Source organism: Lycium ferocissimum, chromosome 9, assembly GCF_029784015.1.
Source record: "Lycium ferocissimum isolate CSIRO_LF1 chromosome 9, AGI_CSIRO_Lferr_CH_V1, whole genome shotgun sequence".
Lineage (NCBI taxonomy): Eukaryota > Viridiplantae > Streptophyta > Magnoliopsida > Solanales > Solanaceae > Lycium > Lycium ferocissimum.
Window position 1 is genome coordinate 60121206 of NC_081350.1, and position 6000 is coordinate 60127205.

Sequence of the window (6000 nt, forward strand, 5' to 3'; positions counted from 1 at the left end):
AGTCATAAATGACAATCCGGACCTCTGGGAATCGACAAAATTTCAAAAAGAGTCTGTTTACCTAAAAGTCAACTTGGGTCAAACATTTTTCACTTAAATGCTAAAATTCTCAATAGTCTTACTAGAACTCACCCGATAGCCTCGGGAACCGTGCCACCCATCCCCTCGGGTCAAAATCGGACTAATAGGGCCCGAGGAAAGGTCAACGGGGAAAAAGGGTCAAAAGCACTATTACTTCAAATACTAATTAAACAATCGTTCATTCTCGAACAAAGAAAGAGAGTATGAAAGCTGACGGTAACCAGGAAACCATTATCATAACAACACAGAAGCCTCTACTGCACGGAGTACACCACAATCACTGCCCTCTTACCTTATCAGTCAAACTTCCTCTAACTTAGCTAAAATACCCAATTTCCATATTACCATACTCAAAAGGCTCTCACAACTGATCCCCGAATGAAAGAGCTGCTCTTACCGGAATTCTCTAATTCGATATAACCATACCTCTGAAAGCAACCAATAGGTCTCACAAACATTCATCAAACAACACAAACCTTTAGACATAGGCGAGATCAAAGCTCACTCTAAACCGGTAAAATACTCTGATATCGCTAACATTTCTTTCACCCCTCTAAAGCCGTTCTTCTTACCACGATTTCTTAAAAACACATAAACACAAGCCTGAAACTATGACTTACTCTCGCTAGAAAAGAATTCTTGCTTTATTCGAGAATTATATGCAATTCCATCCAAAAGGATCTTACTCATAGCTGACTTTGCTAGTTCCAAGTCTTTTTTAACCTTAAAGTCACCATACAGGAAGCATACCACTGAATACCTTACCGAGCCAAGTCTATGGAAAACCATCTGATCACTCTAAAGACCTCTCGTAACCATAGTACCTCCTCAAATAATTATCAAGTATCGGCGAAACCATTATATCTGTCCGAATAGCTGCTCCCGGTAAAATACCATCAAGTCCACTCGTAAACCCTGATAAAGCACAGTAGACCTATCATACCTCAAATCTGAACTGAAAGTCATCGAATCCGTGAAGGTGATTTACTGGGAACCCATAAGTCCCTCTGGAAATATAACCATAGTCCATCAAGATCTAACCAAACGATCCTGACCCGGAATGAATGCACAACTCCTGAATACCACCAATAGCCACTTAAACTGACTCTAACTTTCCTAAACTAATCACAGTCCTACCACACATCTATGGTGGCCAATTCTAATCTATTCCTTACGCATAATCAATCATGTCTTTCAATCTCGACTCCAAAACCTGAATCATATCTAATCTGTCAACTGAGTACTACAATTCATACTCCATGACATAACCTTCATGCTCTCAACCTTTACCCGATACGCAAATTTCACATAACCCGAACTCTTCGATCGAAACTCCGTAGCCTTAATAATAACCCTTTAACCAACGAACCTCCCATTGTAACTCCTTGATATGCCCATAACAATTCCTTAAGCATCCAATCTCATAATCTCTTGAGCCAACCTAGCCAAATTATTTTCGAGTCCTTATATCCAAAAGTACTTACCCAAGGTATCCAGTCAATATTACTTGCAGCATAACACACAACTCGAATATGATGTCATCTAAAAAATATAACTCCAGCCTTTCCACAAATAGGACCTTCACAGTTTCTTTCTCTTAAACTTGCACTAACTCATCCACTGTAGAATGTTACGAAACTATGCAACTATGTACCACGCAGGCCACTTCCTTAAGCCTTAATATATTGGTTACCTGAATTTTGCTTCTCACTAGTCGTTGATCACGAAAGCCTAGAGATTTTCATCATATCTCGTAGCCCATTTTTGTACGCTTCCTTCTTTAAGCTTACTCAACAATCATACCTCCTCTAAATTATGCAAGACAACAACACCAGAATCTATATAGACCCAAGTAATCCTGAAAATGTACCTTATTCTTACCAATTCTCAATCAACTATACCTTTTCTTGACTTTTCAATTCCTCAATTTCTATCAGTTCACCTTTACTACCACCGTCTGATCATTACCCGAACCTACTCAATAGTATACCGCATAATCATAAGTCTTGCAAACTAGCCGAGTCAATCCTGGAGATAGTAGTAGACGACACACTCTACACACTAGAGTTCCCTTACCTCACGCAACTCTAAACTGAATACTCTCTAAATCCAGCGTATCACATACCCAGTCCTCCTAATGTCCCCACGTACCTCCACCCAGGTGCCTTTGCTCACATTCTCTTAACTCAAATTCTGAAATGTCTTCTACAACTCGAAATAATTTGAACCTCATCATCGATTTACCACTTCGAACGTCCCAATTATTGAACCAAAACACCTCTAACCATTCGAGCGATTATTCCCTTCATTCAATCAACTCAACCGAGTAGCAACACCAGTAATAATAGGAACTAGCCGAAACTAACATAACAAGTACAAGATCTCAACCCTAATCCAACAATAGATGCAATGCCTGATAACTCCTTGAGTACTAGAACTTCACACTTGTCCAACACTAGAGTCCTTATTAATCAACAATCGACTCCCATTAGCCCACGATGTAACCCAACTTACTGTGACACCTCGAAATCTTTCCGTACTATGGCCAATCATGAATTTTGTGGAAATAGCAAAGTTGCGAAAATTTCCGGCCCGGGGTCGTATAGTGCACAATACGGCCCGTAAAGTGATTTACGGACCGTATAGTGCGATTGTCCCTGACTTGCCAAAAATCTCAAGTTCCGTTAAGTGTTGAAATGGTTAAACACGACCCGCATACGGTTGCAAATTGGTTTACGGACCGTAAACCATAAATAAACTCGCCGGTCCTTCGGCCCAAACTTTATGTTTTCCTTATGCTTAAATATGGCCATGGAGGACGGACCGTAGAAAGCTAGTATACGGTCCGTACGTGGTTTACGACCACCTTTGTTCATCCCGACAATAATTCATTAAGGATCAGATTTTGGGATTTTTAAAAAGGGACTTAAGCTCATTTCACTTCATTTTTCTTCAAGGCACTTCAAGAAACCTCTAGAGAGTTCCATACATTCCACTCATGAGAAATCCCTAGAAATCAAGGATCAATAACAAGAAAACAAGAGAATCAAGTAGAGGAAACCCATTAAAAGTCTTCCAAGTCAAAAAAATCCCAAGAGAGTTGAACTAGGGTTTTGGTGCTAAGGGTGAATCACCATTCCAAGCTTATTCCTCCATCATTTAAGGTAAGTTTCATGAACTTTACATGCTATTTGAAGTATTATTGAGATAAGATTCATGGATTGTGAAGAGTACAACACATGGGTCATGATTGATGAATAGTGACGTTTTGAGAGATAGTTTGAATCAAGCTGTGATTGTTGTTGTGTTGTGGTGTGAATGCATTATAAATGACATTTAGAACATGAAATAAGCATAGGATACGAAAGAATACGACGATGGATTTTTAGTCATGATTATGGGAATTTGAAGTGAATTATTAAATACGAATCATATGAATGAATGACGGTTGTTGTTGGTGATATCATGATGATTATTGTGAATGTTGGGAGTTGATATGGAATATGGCGGAAAGTAGTATAAACAAGGGAATGCTGCCCAAATTCCTATAGCCTTAGTAAGTACGTTTTCATAAGGTTATATAGCTAATGTTGATACGAATTCCATTGAAGGTAAACGAGAACAGTAAAGGAGAACGAGCAAGCGATAGAATAAGCTAGACGACAAAGGTATGTAAGGCTAATCCTTTCCTTCTAAGGCATGAATCCATGTATGCATTTCCTCCTCTCCTATGAGATTCCTATCTCCAAGAAAGTCAAGAGTCCCCACTCGTGAATAGCTATACGAGATAAGAGGTATGCTATGAGCATGAATACGATAATGATGATAGTAAGCTAAAGACTAGAGATGCTATGGTCTATGGTATAATGCTCCTATGACGCTAATAACGCTATATACGTAATCTAATGGTATTGATCATTATGCCCACTCACCTCGTGCTTGCTCCTTCAAGGTGAGGCAATATACATATGAATGTCCCATAACGAAGTCGGGTCACGACCTTATGTCACCCCGATATAAATACAGATGTCTTGAGTTCAAATGTATGTGTTAAGGATATGCATAGTTATATGTGACGTAAGAATGCTAAAATATGATATGCTTATGATGCGATTATGACACGATTAAAGATGAAAGGATAACATGTTCATGAAACAAATGATAGCGATGAACCTACGATAATGTATGATGACAAGTACATGAAGTATATGGTGTCTATGCACAAATATATGTACTATGGCGAGATGATGATGCATGTACGATATGAGACATATGTGATGTGATCGAGCCCTCGTGGCGAATACGAAATCTTTGTCGAGCCTATGAGGCCGAATACGGATAACGATCAAATGTGTATAAATATATGCGACATTATGATAAGTATATGTATATGTATGTGTATGATGAATGCAAGATGATGACTAGATATGTTAAGGTCATGATACCCCTATGTGATGTATATGTATATATGTGTGTGTAGGGCCGAGTACGAATGCCATTAAGTCTATCGAGCCCACGAGGGCCGAGTACGTATGCCGCTAAGCCCGTCGAGCCCATGGGGGCCGAGTACGTATAATCCCGTGCCTATCGAGCCCAAGAGGGCCGAGTACGTATGCAAAGGGTCCCATCGAGCCCAAGAGGGCCGAGTACGTATACCGATAATGCCATCGAAGAGAGGGCCGAGTACGTATGCTAGTGAACCCATCGAGCCGAGAGGGGCAGAGTACGAATGATACTAATCCACATGAATACGAGTACGAATGATACTAATCCACATGAATACGAGTACGAATGATACTAATCTATATGAATACGATTATGTTATATGTATGATTACGTCATATGCATCACGTCCCTGTGAGTACGAATGAGATAAGTATATGATATCTTTACGAGTACGCTTATGCTATGTACATGACAGTGATTAGAGTACGGATATGTTAATACCATGTAAGTGTCGAGTAAGGGCCATGTATATGCAAAGTATGTGGTACGAGCATGAGTATGACAGGAGACTAGATACGACAGGTAAGTAAGTAAAAGATATGAATGTATGTATACGAGCACGAAATAGAACATGGAACGTCCTACGGAAAACAGGTAAGTACTATGAAGAGAATGTTAATGTCTCCCATCTTATGTTATTTCATATATTACCGTTATGTTTCTCCATCATTCTTGCTCGCTTTACATACTCGGTACAATATTTATCGACGTCCTTCTCTTTGGACGCCGTGTTCATGCCCGGGTAGACGGGGGAGACGGTGCCGATTCACGGTAGCCATCGGCGGAGTTGCGAAGCCCTCCTTTATTCGGAGGTGCTATTTCGAGACATCATTTTGTGTACATGTATTTTGGGCAAGGCGGGGTCTGTCCCGTCCATATGTCTAGTATTCCAAAGAGAGGCTCGTAGATACGTATGTGTGGGTAGTATGATCCCGTAGTCATTATTTAAATGAAAGCTTATGTACATTATTATTATTTTGGTAGCCCAAAGGGCCTACGTTATATAAGTAAATATGTTCGATATGAAAGTCGTTTTCTATGATTGTATACGGTAAGGGAAAGAATAAAGGCAGGTTAAGCAATAGAATGAGGGGTGCTCGGTGGTCAGCCTCGGGTACCCGTCGCGGCCCGTAGGTCGGGTCGTGACACTTACCAACTCAACATTGACCCTTATGTATATTTTACCAGGCATGACCGCATCATAAGTCTCAAATCAACTAGCTATTGATTCCAAGATATCCTTGCCATTCCTCTAAATATGAAGACCCGGTGATCATACTCTTTACTAAATGACGTAACCACAGCTGCCCAACATCTTAAGTCTCTACTCATCACCAGTAACCTTGCTTTCCTATCTAGAACCAATACCCACTTCCCTAAAAGAACCCACAAATCGCTACCATATAACTGCGT